This window comes from Eumetopias jubatus, unplaced genomic scaffold, assembly GCF_037043125.1.
Source record: "Eumetopias jubatus isolate StellerSeaLion01/CBP00866 unplaced genomic scaffold, mEumJub1_p1.0 scaffold_15, whole genome shotgun sequence".
In the NCBI taxonomy this organism is placed as follows: domain Eukaryota; kingdom Metazoa; phylum Chordata; class Mammalia; order Carnivora; family Otariidae; genus Eumetopias; species Eumetopias jubatus.
In genome coordinates, this window is record NW_028274821.1 from 73803484 (window position 1) to 73818454 (window position 14971).

Here is a 14971-nt window from a genome sequence, read left to right on the forward strand (position 1 = left end):
CTGAGCCACCCAGGTGCCCCTATCTTTATTTTTTTACAGAAGTATTACTCCACAAGGGATTGGAAATTTTTTGAAAAAATGGTCCATAACCACAATTTTAGAAGCCTTAGTCTACTATTTCTCAGATATATGGATCCCTTTTTTTAAAAAAATTCCATTTCTTATTTTCCTATAAGGAATAGATTAATATTCTATTTGAGTGTTGTTTTGTTTTTTACTGTGGAAAATTTCAACCATACAAATAAATGGAAGTAGTTTAATGACCCCCAACTACCAATCACTGATAATTTTAAATCACTGATAATTTAAAAATTATCAGTGTAGATCAGTAATTCTCAAACTTTAATGTGCATCAGAATCACTTGGAGGACTTGTTAAACAGAAATTGAGGGGCGCCTGGGTGGCTCAGTTGTTAAGCATCTGCCTTCCGCTCAGGTCATGATCCCAGGGTCCTGGGATCGGCCCGTGTCGGGCTCCCTTCTCCGTGGGGAACCTGCTTCTCCCTCTCCCACTCCCCCTGCTTGTGTTCCCTCTCTTGCTGTGTCTCTCTCTGTCAAATAAATAAAATAAAATCTTTAAAAAAAAACAAAAAACAAAAAATTGATTGTTTCTGATTCAGGGGTGGGGCCCAAAAATTTGCATTTCTAACAGAATCCCATGTGATGCTGATTCTGCTGATAGTCTGAGAAGCGAACTTTGAGAATCATTGATGTAAAGGGTTGAGCTTTTTCTGCAATGCCTAGGCCAAGCACTGGACCCCTTAGCCTAAAGCATGTGTTTCTTGCTAAACACATATAGGTGGAATATCCCCGGTAACTCTTTTCTTCTAACCTGAGCTCACAGAATATGTTTTCAGACTTACCCTTGGGCTGTCCATTTCTTGAGTACTGATAATGGATTTTTGCCCTGTCCCCTCTTCATATTCTTCCTTCTTTTTTCCTTTTTCTCATGAGCAACCCAAGTGAAGTGTCTATGAAGTTTTCTTTCACTTGTTTTCTGATATAAGTGATACTCAGAATATTTACTAACTGCTACTAAATGGGCACCACCCATTCAAATCAGATGTCCTTAAACAACTAGTAAGGCCAAACCCTTGTATATTAGCTGAATACTTGCATGGATATAACTTCACGACAGTGGGCTATGTGACAAGGACTCAATTGTATCATATAACTTTCTATATACCTTTATTTTTTAACATGCCATGATATCATTTTCCCTCTATCTGAATCAAATTCATCACTTACATACCAAGCCTCTCTATTCTTTTCTTTTTAAAGATTTTATTTATTTGGCAGAGAGACACAGAGAGAGAGGGAACACAAGCAGGGGGAGTGGGAGAGGGAGAAGCAGGCCTCCTGCCAAGCAGAGAGCCCAGCGCGGGCGGGCCTCGGATCCCAGGACCCTGGGATCATGACCTGAGCCGAAGACAGACGCCTAACGACTGAGCCACCCAGGCGCCCCCTCTCTATTCTTTGCTTATTAGCCCAACACAAAGTGACACTAATGGATGAGGAAGCAAATATAAATACAAATGTAGGCACTAAATTTACATGACAGCACTTTGTTGTAAGATAGTTATCCACATGATCTAGAGTATAATGAACAAATGTGAAAAATTGAAACATTCTTGCCGAAAACCCTCAGACTTTCATGAATGTATTCAGAGGCCCATTTAAGAAACAAGAAACATTTGCCTGGAGCAGTTTCTCAAACTTCAGTCATTCCAATACCAATACAGTGATGCTTTCTCTATGCATGAACCATCTTTACTTTTGTTTACTTAACATTTTTCTTTAAATCACCTCAATTCTTTTACTTAATTTTTTTAAAAGGAAATTTTATATCACTGTTGTGAATGGAAAACCAGTATCACTTGCCATAAGAGGCTATCATAAAAAAAAAGAGATACAATGAAAACAGAAAACATTAAATTCTAGCTAGTTACTATTATTTGGCTCTTGGCCAAAGGCCTATCTCTCTTTTGGTAAAAATTTTACCAAGTAGGGGCGCCTGTGTGGCTCAGTCGTTAGGCGTCTGCCTTCGGCTCAGGTCATGATCCCAGTGTCCTGGGATCGAGCCCCGCATCGGGCTCCCTGCTCCGCGGGAAACCTGCTTCTCCCTCTGCCACTCCCCCTGCTTGTGTTCCTGCTCTCACTGTGTCTTTCTCTCTCTGTCAAATAAATAAATAAAATCTTAAAAAAATAAAGTAAAAAAAAGAAAGGAAAGCGTTCTTCTATTTCTAGCTTTATAAATATTTCATCAGGTAGATATTCAATCTAATGTATCAAGTAGATCTTGATGGCTAGTGTATGATCATAAGATTATCATATAATTTTTCTTTTTTTCATTTATCTTTTTTATTTAAAAAATATATTTTATTTACCTTTTTTAAAGATTTATTAGAGAGAGAGAGCAGGGAGGAGGGACAGAGGGAGGGGGAGAGAGAGGATCTCAAGCAGACTTCCTGCTGAGCATGGACCCTGATGCAGGGCTCAATCTCACAACCCTGAGATCATGACCTGAACCAAAATCAAGAGTTGGACACTTAACCAACTGAGCCACCCAGGCGCCCGCTCCTTTTTTCTTTTAATGTAGAAAATTGTAGAAAAAATCGATTTTCTCATGTAAATACATTCTCACATTCACAGAATAAAATGTACTTTGTTCAGATATGTTTATGTATTTTTTCTTTCTTTTTGTATTCTTTTAAATTTTATTTTATTATGTTATGTTAATCACCATACATTACATCATTAGTTTTTGATGCAGTGTTCCATGATTCATTATTTGCATATAACACCCAGTGCTCTATGCAGAATGTGCCCTCTTTAATACCCATCACCAGGCTAACCCATCCCCCCACCCCCCTCCCCTCTAGAACCCTCAGTTTGTTTCTCAGTGTCCATAGTCTCTCATGGTTCGTCTCCCCCTCCGATTCCCCCCCTTCATTTTTCCCTTCCTACTATCTTCTTTTTTTTTATTTTTTTTATTTTTTTTTTATAGATTTTATTTATTTATTTGAGAGAGAGAATGAGATAGAGAGAGAGCACGAGAGGGAAGAGGGTCAGAGGGAGAAGCAGACTCCCTGCTGAGCAGGGAGCCCGATGCGGGACTCGATCCCGGGACTCCAGGATCATGACCTGAGCCGAAGGCAGTCACTCAACCAACTGAGCCACCCAGGCGCCCTTCTTTTTTTTTTTAAACATGTGATGTATTTTTTGTTTCAGAGGTACAGGTCTGTATTCATCAGTCTTACACAATTCACAGTGCTCACCATAGCACATACCCTCCCCAATGTCTATCACCCAGCATTTTTAAATACATTAGTACATTTGTTAATACTTTTATTATAGTTTTAATATCTCTATTAATAAATGAAATTGCTTTAGAGTTTTTGTGGTCTGTACAGTTTTAGTATCAGAATTATGGCAACTTCCTCTGGTAAATTAGAAGATCTAGTTGTAATTCCACTAATGGTTATCTTTAAACTTTAAATAATATATTTAAGTCATCAGCCTCAGAATCAAAAAATGTTATTTATTGACTCTACTCTGAAAAATGAACAAATTAGCCCTTACCCTAACTCTCATGACTCTCTTTTGTTATAGTTAGTTTTGTCAAAGTATTATCATTTTCACATTATGTAAATTTTCTATTAAGAATTATAGCCATCACATTAAACTGTATAATCACACCTAAGTGGATTAATGTTCATTGACAGTTGTCTTTTAATTAATTTTTCCATTAGCAGAATTATATCTTCAACAATTTTTTAGAAGGCATCATGGGTTATATGTTTCCTGAGTCCTTATGAATCTACTACTTTTCTACATTAAAACTTTAGTGAAGAACTATTGAGTCACTGTCCTCTCCCAGGAAACCCTACTATATGCTATAGGCCTACTCTCTTCTAGCATTTAAAACTATGATGGAAAAGATTCAAGCCAGTCTTTTCCTTCTAAGGTTTTTTTTTTCTTTAAGATTTTATTTTTTAAGTAATTTCTACATCCAGCCTGGGGCTCAAACGCACAACCCTGAGATCAAGAGTCGTATGGCCCACTGACTGAGCCAGCCAACGCCCCTAAGCCAGTCTTCTATATGAACTATTTCTTTGGGCAGATGCATAAAGAAACCTTTCTTCATCTTTAAAATTTAGATACTTATTTAGAATATGCCTTATTTTAAATATATTAATTTTTCTAGAAACAATCTAATAGACAATTCTCTTATTATATACCCATTTTTTTCCTGTTTGACTATTGTTGTTTACTTATTGGTTTGCCAGTATCTTAACTGAACTAACATGAGTTAGCTCCTTGGTGAGTCGCAGATAGAAACTACACCAGGTGGAGGTGTCACACAAAGGAAACTTTAATTACAGCAAATAGAGATCACAGGGAATAACTTCCAAAGCCGAGACTCCCTGAGCAAGGGTAAATGGGTTCCTTTTTTTTTTTTAAAGATTTTATTTATTTATTCATGAGAGACAAGAGAGAGAGAGAGAGAGAGAGAGAGGCAGAGGGAGAAGCAGGCTCCCGCTGAGCAGGGAGCCTGATGCGGGACTCGATCCCAGGACCCTGGGATCATGACTTGAACCGAAGGCAGACGCTTAACCATCTGAGCCACTCAGGCGCCCTAAATGGGTTCCTTTTAATTAGGGTTAGAATGATTATTTAGATAGGGGCCTTGTTACCTGTGTAGAGGCAGTCCTAAGGTGGCACATGCACCTTAAGGAAACATGCCTAAACATACATCGTATGTTATGGAAATGAAACTGTACACACACACACACACACACAGACACACACACACACACACACACACACATGAGCGGGGGTGGGGGGCAGAGAGAGAAGCTGCCTCCCTGCTGAGCAGGGAGCCACATGTGGGGCTCAATTCCAGGACCCCCGGGATCATGACCTGAGCTGATGGCAGATGCTTAACTGACTGAGCTACCCAGGGACCCCTAAGATTTTAGAACTTCTTAAATAAACTTTATTTTTTAGAGTAGTTTTACAGAAAAATTGTGAAGATAGTACAGAGTTCTTACATGTCCTACACTTAGTTTTTGTTATTATTAACATCTTACGTAGTAGGGTAGATTAGTCATAATTAATTAACCAATATTGATATGTTGTTATTCCCTAAAGACCATACTTTATTAAGACTTCCTTAGTTTCTACCTAATGTTGTTTTTCTGTTTCAGGATTTCATCCAAAACACCACATTACATTTAGTCATCATGTTCCTTTAGGATCCTCTTGGCTGTGACAGTTTCTCAGACTTTCCTTGTTTTTGATGACCTTGATAGTTTTGAGGAGTATTGCTCAGGTATTTTGTGCAATGTCCTTCAGCTGGGATTTGTCTGGTGTTTTTGTTGGTTTGTTTGTTTGTTTGTTTGTTTTTCATGGTTAGACTAGGGTTATAGGCTTTTGAGAGAGAGACCACGGAGAAAAAGTGCCATTTTCATCATGCCATATCAAAGGTATGTATTATTGGGGCACATGGCTGGCTCAGTTGATGGAGCATGTGACTCTTGATCTCAGGGTTCTAAGTTCGAGCCCCACATTGGATGTAGAGATTACTTGAAAATAAAATCTTTAGGGGTGTCTGTGTGGCTCAGTTGGTTAAGCATCCAACTCTTGGTTTCAGCTCAGGTCATGATCTCAGGGTTGTGGGATCGAGCCCATGTCAGCGTAGAGTCTGCTTGGGATTCTCTCTCTCTCTCTCTGCGCCCTCTCTCTCTCTCTCAAATACATAGAATTTAAAAAAAAAAATAAAATAAAACCTTTTTAAAAAAGGGCATGTATTTTTTTTTAAGATTTTATTTATTTATTTGTCAGAGAGAGCACAAGCAGGGGGAGTGGCAGGCACAGCAGGCAGAAGGAGAAGCAGGCTCCTCGCCAAGCAAGGAGCCCAATGCAGGACTCAATCCCAGGACCCTGGGACCATGACCCAAGCCGAAGGCAGACGCCCAACGGACTGAGCCACCCAGGCGTCCCAAAAGGGCATGTATTATCGACATGACTTATCACAGTTGATACTGACTTTGATCATCTAACTGAGATCATGTTTGTCAGCTTTCTTCACTGTAAAGTCATTTTCCCCCCTTTTCCTACTGTACTCTTCGGGAGTTGTCACTGTATACAGCCATACTTAAGGAATGGGGTGTTATTTTCCACCTTCTTAAGGGGGCATTATTTATATAACCTATTTGGAATTCTTCTGCATAGGAAATTTGTTATTTCTCCCTATTTATTTATTCAATCATATAATTATATCAGTATGGACTCAAATATTTATTTTATACTTTGGTTACAACCACTTTATTTTATTGCCCAAATTGTTCCAGCTTTGGCTATTGGGATGTCTTGCAGTTGACTTCCATGCTCCTTTGACATACCTCCTTCAATGTGAGTCTTTTGGTTTTGGTTTTTGTTTTTCAGCTTTCTTAACTTTCTGCCACTATAAGATGTTCCAGGCTCATCTTGTATATTTTCTGCTCTAGTTCTAGAATTGGTCATTTCTCCAAGGAATACTGATTCTTTTTATTGGAGTAGATTATTAGAAATCAAATCTAAGGGGCACCTGGCTGGCTCAGTCAGAAGAGCATGCAACTCTTGATATTTGGGTTGTTAAGTCTGAACTGCCACATTGGGTATAGAGATTGCTTAAAATCTTAAAAAAAAAAAACAAAAAAGAAATCAAATCTGATTTCTAGGTGTTCTCATTTCAAATGGTATTGATTGATTTTTTTAATTTGAGAGTTTCACTCTAGAATGTTATAGGATTTTTATCTTATAGTAAGTGTTTATTTACTCTGCTCAGTTTACTTGGATCAACAGTTGCAGATCTGTCTTGTGGGTCACTGTTAACCTTTCAGCCACCCCTCACTTCCTGGTTTCAGTTATAAGTCAGGAAACTGAGTTCTGAAAAATCAAAATGTGTGTTACATTGTCTCTTCTTCAGTTCTGCCTTTCTTGCCATCTGAGAATGGATGCCAAGGTGGCCTTAATTTTTCCATGGTCCACCCATGTCCCTAGTGCTTATTTCTTCAAGTTTCATATTACTGTTGGACCTTTATGACCATCTCATTTACTTTCTAAAAATGGCACTGAGTTGCTATTTAGAGGAAATGCTTATCAAATCTCACTGCCTTCCTTAATTTGGGACAAATTTGGAAGGTATTCTTCATAGTCTGTGTTAAGATTATGGCAGTTCCCTAGTCTCATAATACTTGATATTTTCTTCTCTGGTTTTGGTTCATTTCTGTTCACTTTCCTAGACTTCCCTGGAAGTTATGTAACCATTAATGACTTTCATTAAAATATTTCTATTCTTCCTGGGGTGCCTGGGAGGCTCATTTGTTAAGAGTCTGCCTTTGGCTCAGTTCATGATCCCAGGGTCCTGGGATCAAGCCCCGCATCAGGCTCCCTGCTCCGCGGGAGGCCTGCTTCTCCCTCTCCCACTCCCCCTGCTTGTGTTCCCTCTCTTGCTGTGTCTCTGTCAAATAAATAAATTCTTTAAAAAAATTTTTTTCTACTCTTTTTTCACCAGCCCTTAACATGATTGTCCCTTACTTTATCTGTCCCTAACTGGTTAACTCACATGTGATAACCTCAGCATTTTCAAAGAAGGAAGGAGGTGGAAAGAAGTAGCAGTGAGGGCGCCTGGGTGGCTCAGTTGATTAAGCGACTGCCTTTGGCTCAGGTCATGATCCTGGAGTCCCAGGATCGAGTCCCACAATGGGCTCCCTAATCAGCAGAGAGTCTGCTTCTCCCTCTGACCCTCCCCCTCTCATGTGCAAATAAATAAATAAATAAATAAATAAATAAATAAAATCTTAAAAAAAAAGTAGCAGTGAGTAGGGTAGCAAAGGGAAAGGGTTAACTCCCCTTTTTTTTTCTTCTTTTCCATTTAACCTGTTACTTACAACTCTTCCTCCCTGAGTTGAAGTTAGTCTACTATACTGAGCTGATTTGCTTTTCCTGCCTTCATATTCCATTTGTCTATAGATATGTGAAATTGATACATATTACAGATGTCTATAATATTGTAAAAGGTCTTATATGGGACAAAATAGTCCCTTCTTAGGCATCCAAGAACATATCACCAATAACAATTATAGATTTTATTTTGCAACTAGAACAAGCCCTTTACTCTGGACACTAATTCAAACCTTCTCTAAATTTTTTTGACATAACTGTTTAATAAGGAGCCAAATAGATTGTTTAGAGTATATTTTCTTTTTCCTCATTTGCCTTTTCTTGAAATATTAGCCTGTGCAAAAAAGCAGATCATAGACTCTAAGTCAGTAGAAAGTTTCCTGGGATGCCAGACAACTGAATAGAGCTGTTGTTCTCCCTTCCCAATGTGTTTCTAAAAAATGTTTAACTGCAGATAATCCCACAGGGCGCACCAGGCAAATGTTCAACCTTGAACAGGCAAACAAGCAAAAGGTCAGTAGCAGAAAAACAAATCAAAAGAACAATCTAGAACACTTCCCTATGAAGATATGCTATTTAGGTAACTGGAAAAGCAAATCTCCCCATCCCCTCCCCCATCCATGGAGGTGCAGAATAACTTCTATCAGAGGATAGTAAGTCCTCATATAGCTTCTCATCTCCTGGAAAAGTGGGAGTGTAAGACCCTAATCAAGAATTTAATTTAGTAGAGGAAGGTAGTAGGATGACACCAACAAGAATTTAATTTGGCACAGAATTAACACATTTGGTAATTCCAAAGCTTGATCTTTGTGTATTAAAACAGTGGCCATTAAGAGAGAGATGGCTTAATTATGGGCCTGATTCTTAAGCTAACTTTGAATGGGTTTCTTTAAATTTGTTTTTTATGCCTTTTAGGCACAGTTTGAAAGCTAGAAGATAAAGAATTGACATTATTCTGCAAAATAAAATGCTATCTTTATAGTGAGCAGGGATGAAGCCATGTTGATTATAGAAGAGTCAAGTAACTTTCTCAGCTTGCAAAGACTATATATACTAAAAGTAGAGTATTGTGTCACAGAATTAATGCCTGACTTTAGGAGATGTGGGTGTGTTTGACAGAATAGTTATTTGCTGGCTACCAGGAAGAATTAGGTGGAAATATCTCAAGGGAACTGGACTTGGAATACCCACACCCAACCCAGACTCTCTTGCTTAAGTCATATTTTAAATAGAATGAATAATTCAGACTTGGGAAAATGTACGACCTGAGAAAGGAGGATAGCTCCTGATGTAAGACCAACTCCTATGAGCAGGGCATGGGATGTCCTAAAAGGGGATGGAGATACTAAAAGCAATTTTTGTTTTTAAGAACTCACGACTTTGAGATCAAGACCTGAGCTGAGATCAAGAGTTCAACACTTAACCGACAAAGCACCCAGATGCCCATAAAAGCAATTTTGAAGAAGGAAATTTGAAAAATATTGATGCTCTTAGGGAGAAAAGCAAAGATGAAGACAAGAGACAAAGCTAGGGATTTGGGTATGCTCAAGAGGGAACCCCCTGCAATGGTTTATATTCTTTTGATACTTTTGCCTTGAGATAGGGTATCATTTACAAGTTAGGTCCAGATGCATATAACAGGAAACAAAAAATAATTACAGTGTCTTAAACTAGATAAAGATTAATTTCTCCTGCAAAAGACGTCTAGAAGTAGTAGTTTTGGGGCTGTTATGACATTCCATGTTCATCAGAGCCCAGTCTCCCTTTTGTTTTATTATGTGAGCATATGGTTTTCGTTCTTAAGATCACAAAATGGCTGGAAGCTCTTTAAAGAAGCTTTCCCAGAAGTCCACTGCAATATCTTCTACTTATGTCTCATTAGCCATAATTTGGTAACATGGCCACTCCTAGTTACAAGGCAGGCTGAGCGATACAGGCTTTTTTCTGGGCACATGGACACCTCCAGTAATAGATACTGTTGGTAAAAAGAAGCAGAGAATGCATTATAGCTAGGCAAATATCAGTCTCTGACATAGTGGTTGTCCCATAAAGTATAATTATTTTATACATATAATTATATATATGTAATTCCCTCACGTAAGCCTCAACACTTTGGTTAAGAGTTGTGCGCAGATGGCATAGTAAATAAACCAACAAGCAGAAAATTGAAATAAGGCATGATCCACACACCTACATACCCATTCTACTCATGACTTGCACTCATGCAAGCGAGGAGTTGTCTACTGAGGGAACTGCTTCTTGGAATTCTAAGAGATGGCAGCTGCAAAGTGAGGAGAACCCACGGCGTACCTTGGAGCAGTGAGAGTATGAGAATGCTAGGTGGAAAACTCAGAGGGTACTGAGACAACTGCCTCCCAACCCTAGCCTTTCTTTCATGAATGTTACAGGAGAAAGCTTACCTTTGAAGGAGTCACAGGAAAGGGGAAGACCAATACCCCCTATGATGCAACATAAATGCAGGTGTTCCAAGCATCACATCCAATATTAACATCTAGAAGAGAGGAGGCAACCTATTCTGTGGGCTCTTTCTTTCTTTTTAAAGATCTATCTATTTATTTTAGAGAGAGCCTTGCAAGTGGTGGAGGAGCAGAGGGAGGGGGAGAGAGAGAATTGCAAGCGAACTCCCCACTGAGGGAGGAGCCTGACACAGGGCTCTATTTCATGACGCTGAGATCCTGACCTGAGCCAAAATCAAGAGTCGGACACTCAACAGACTGAACCACCCAGGCGCCCTGTGGTCTCTTTCTTAAAATAAGAAAACCTTTCCCAGCAGACCTCACATTTGCCAGAACTAGATAACATATCCCCTTCTAAACAAGGCATGGGTGAGGGGAATGGGATCACACTGACTAAGGTCAGTGATTCTCAATCTTGGCGGCATATTAGAACCACTTGAGGAACTTAAAAAAAAATACCACCTATGTGTACCCCATACCAACTTAATCAGAATCTCTGGCAGTAAGACCCAGACATCAGAATTTTTAAAAGATCCCCAAGTGATTCCAATTTGCAAACAAGGTTGAGAACTACCAGCCTACACCTTTTGGTGCCTCAACCAATAGCATTAGCCTTACCTGGAAACTTGGTAGAACTACAGATTCTTCAACTCCACTGTCTAAGACCTAGTTAATCAGAAACTCTGGAGGTCAGGCTCATTAATCTATGTTTTTCAAACCTCTTCAGTTGATTCTGGTGCACAGTAAGGTTTAAGAACCACTGACCTAGACTAATCAGGATTTTATTATAAACTGTATTCTAAACTTTTCTGACGTGTGGATGAGCAAAATTAGCAAGGACAAGGAATTGAACCTGGGCAGGCAATGAATAGTCTGAACTATAAGCATTTTCTTTCACTTAAAACAAAACATAAAACTTTTTAGTTTGAATTAATTTCAAGCTTACAGGAAAGTTGTAACAAAAAAAAGGAACTCTCATACATCTTCACTCCAAATCACCAATTTTTGACATTTTCCCATATTTGTTTTAGCATACCCTCTCTCTCTACACACAACACACACATACACACACACACACACTTGAGAGTAGGTGAATATTAATTTCCTTTTATTCCTTAATACTTCATACTAGGAACACAAATATTCTTTTTTTTTATTATTATGTTATGTTAGTCACCATACGGTACATCATTAGTTTTTGATGTAGTGTTCCATGATTCATTGTTGCGTATAACACCCAGTGCCCCATGCAATATGTGCCCTCCTTAATACCCATCACTGGGCTAACCCATCCCCCCATCCCCCAATACAGACATTCTCTTACATAACCCCAGTAGTTATCAAATTCAGGAAATTTATCATTGATGCAATAGTTTAATCTGTAGTACATATTCCGATCTGTTGATTGTGCTATAGCAAATTTTCTTTTTCTGTATAGAATCCAGTCTAGGATCATGTGTTGCATTTAGTTGTAAGGTCTTTTTCAGTCTTGTTTAATCTATTACAGCTCTTCAGCTTCTCATTTTCCTTTTAATGACATTGACATTTTTGATTTCTCATTTACCTCTGTGATGGTGTAAACAACCAGAGTAATTTTGCCCTCCAGAGGACATCCAGCAATTTCTGGCGCATCAAAACTGGAAGGTCTAGGATGGTGGTATTGGTTGCATAACAATGCAAATGTACTTTAGGATACTGAACTATACACTTAAAAATGGTTAACATGGTCAATTTTATGTCATGTATTTAAACATACATACATGGGAGTGGGGGTTAAACATACTGCAATACATGTGACAGACTCCTGTAACAAAGGATTACCCAGCCCAAAAGGTCAATAGTGGCAAGGTTGAGAAATACTGGTTTAAGTTACGGTTGACCCTTGAACAATGTGGGGGTTAGGGGCACTGAGGCCCACATAATCAAAAATCCGTGTGTAACTTTTGACTCCCCAAAAACTTAACTACTAATAGCCTACTGTTGACCAGAAGCCTTACCAATAACATCAACAGTCTATTAACATATATTTTGTATGTTCTATGTATTATACACTGTATTCTTAAAATAAGCCAGAGAAAACGTTAAGAAAACCATAAGGAAGAGAAAATACATTTATAATACTATACTGTATTTATTGAAAAAAATCCATGTAGAAGTGGACCCACACAGTTCAAACCAGTGTTGTTCAACGGTCAACTGTATCAACACAACCTTGCTAAACTGTATTGTGTATATCCATTAAGCAAACAGTCCCATTCTAGGAATATATTCTGGAGAAAAATGAGTAGTGAACAATGATGCATGCACAAAAGCTTTTATTGCAAAACTGTTTATAATAGAGACAATGTTGAAACAATTAAAATTTCCATGACAAATGAGAATGATAAAATTAATTTCAGTATATTCATATAAAAGAAAACTATGCATCTGTCTTTAAAAAGTCAAGGTAGGGGCACCTGGGTGGTTTAGTCGGTTAAGTGTCTGACTCTTGATTTCAGCTCAGGTCATGATCTCAGGGTCCAGGGGTCCAGCCCTGCATTAGGCTCCATGCTCAGCGGGGAGTCTGCTTGAGATTCTCTCTCTCCCTCTCCCTCTGCCCCTACCCCTGCTCATGCTTGCTCTCTCTAAATAAATAAAATCTTTAAAAAAATAAATAAATAAAAAGTCAAAGTAAACTTTTAGATGTAAACTTGGAAAGATGTCTATGATACATTAAGTAAAACAAAAACAGTTTCCAAAACAATTTGGTATGCATAATCTCCCCTATGATTTACAAATAACCAAAACCTATATAAAATTTCAAAGTCTTAAAGGATACATGCCAAAATATTAACAATTATTATCTCTGAAAAATGGTATTAAGAGGCAAGTTTTCACTTTCTCTAGATTGTTGTGGTCATGTATTATCAGAAATATAGACATTAAAATACAGCATTGAGGTTAATATCCAACAGTTACTAATAAAATAGTGACTGGGAATAATTCTTTGAGCAACAAAAGATACTGCTAGCTCCTCTGTGGAAGATTTGGTACATTATCAGAAGGAACTGCCATACCCTCAAAACCCCAGGGATTTCCCCCATTTAATCTGGACCAGGGTGAGCTGTCTTGTGGGTGAAGGAATTTGAAAGTTTCAAGAGCCTTGACTCTTCCAAAGCCATTGAAAGCATCTGCATTGTTTGTTGGCCTCTGACCATTCATTAATAATTTTATATTTGACTGGAGAAACCTAGACTATCTTAAAAGGCAAGCTGAAAAATCACAATGGTAAATAACAACACACTAAAGCAGTGTTTTCCAAACAGTAGGTTATGATCCATTAAAATAATTTAGTAGGTTATGATCAAGTTGATAGAATATAATAGATTCAGTAAAATAGAAAACTGTGTGTACTGGGTCTACATGAAAAATTTCTTTCTTTATGGGGCGCCTGGGTGGCTCAGTTAGTTGAGTGTCTGACTCTTGGTTTCGGCTCAGGTTATGACCTCAGTGTCATGAGATCCTTACATCAGGCTCCCTGCTCAGCAGGGAGTCTGCTTGAGATTCTCTCCCCCTCTGCCCCTCCCCCCACTCTCGCTCTCAAATAATCTTAAAAAAAATTTTCTTTCTTTATGTGGGTGTGGTCGACAAACTTGAATGTTACTGCATTGTATACCTAAAAAAAAGATATTCTTTGAATGCCTGGGTGTTTCAGTCAGTTAAGCATCCAGCTCATGGTTTCAGCTCAGGTCATGATCTCAAGCCCCATGTCAGGCTCATTGCTAAGCAATGAGTCTGCCTGAGGATTCTCTCCCTCTTCCTGTCCCTCCTCTCTCTCAAAAAGTAAAATAAATCTTTAAAAAATATATATTCTTATGCAAGATTGAGTTAGAAAAGTCCTTATTTGATAACTTCAGATTGAAGTTGTTCTCAGTGTCATAATTTCTTTTTTTTAAGTTTTTTATTTAAGTAATCTCTACACCCAACATGGGGCTGAGATCAAGAGTCACATGCTCTTCCAACTGAGCCAGACAGGCACCCCTCAATGTCTTACCTTTTAATATTTCAGCTTAAGTCTGCATTTTCAATTTCCCATGCATTTGAAATTACTTTTTATTTTTTTAAATAAATTTTATTTATTTTTTATTTTTTTTATTTTTTTTAAAGATTTATTTATTTATATTGAGAGAGTGAGAATGAGAGAGAGAGAAAGAGAGAGCACTCACATGAGAGGGGGGAGGGCCAGAGGGAGAAGCAGGTTCCTCGCTGAGCGGGGAGCCCGATGCGGGACTCGATCCTGAAAGATTTTATTTATTTACTAGAAGAGAGAGAGCACAAGCAGGGAGAGGGAGAAGCAGGCTCCCCGTTGAGCAGGGAGCCTGATTCAGGGCTTGATCCCAAGACCCTGGGATCATGACCATGAGCAGAAAGCAGACACTTAACCAACTCAGCCACCCAGGTGCCCCCAAATTACATTTTAGTATTGGTAATATTAATAATTAATTTAGATAATAAAATGAATTAAGAGTATCACAATCCTGTTTTTAATGATACAAAGTATTTTAA